Genomic DNA, 523 nt, shown 5'->3' on the forward strand with positions numbered 1-523 from the left:
GAGTGGAATGACAAACACGGGCCAACAGTTGTATGGGGTTGCCATCTGACCAAACACACTGAACCCATCTGTGCTGACGGCGACTCGAGGATGCCTTGGACCTGCCTTTTTTACTTATGTAATGCATCAAAGCGCTTCCACGCTTCACCATCCGATGTGTGCACCATCATCACATTCCCATATGCATCTAGTTCAGTCTTTTACCAGTTTTGTGCCATGTCATCTGTCTGGCCGTCTCTTCGACCATGAAAATAAGTTGAAGTCTTGGTACGATTGGCATATACCGAAGAACATTAATGGGTATTTTGGTCTGCGTCTTCTCACCCATACCGTTATCTACCACAACATACCTGGAAGAATTGCAAATGGGACAATAGTTCAAGTCCTCATACTGAAGCCTAAATAAGACACATCCTTTCTCACAGGCATGTATCTTCTCATAGGGCATATTAAGAGCACGGAGAATTTTGTCTGACTGGTACAAGTTTGGAGGTAGCACATGGCCTTTGGGTAGAAATCGTCC

This window comes from Triticum aestivum, chromosome 2A, assembly GCF_018294505.1.
Source record: "Triticum aestivum cultivar Chinese Spring chromosome 2A, IWGSC CS RefSeq v2.1, whole genome shotgun sequence".
In the NCBI taxonomy this organism is placed as follows: domain Eukaryota; kingdom Viridiplantae; phylum Streptophyta; class Magnoliopsida; order Poales; family Poaceae; genus Triticum; species Triticum aestivum.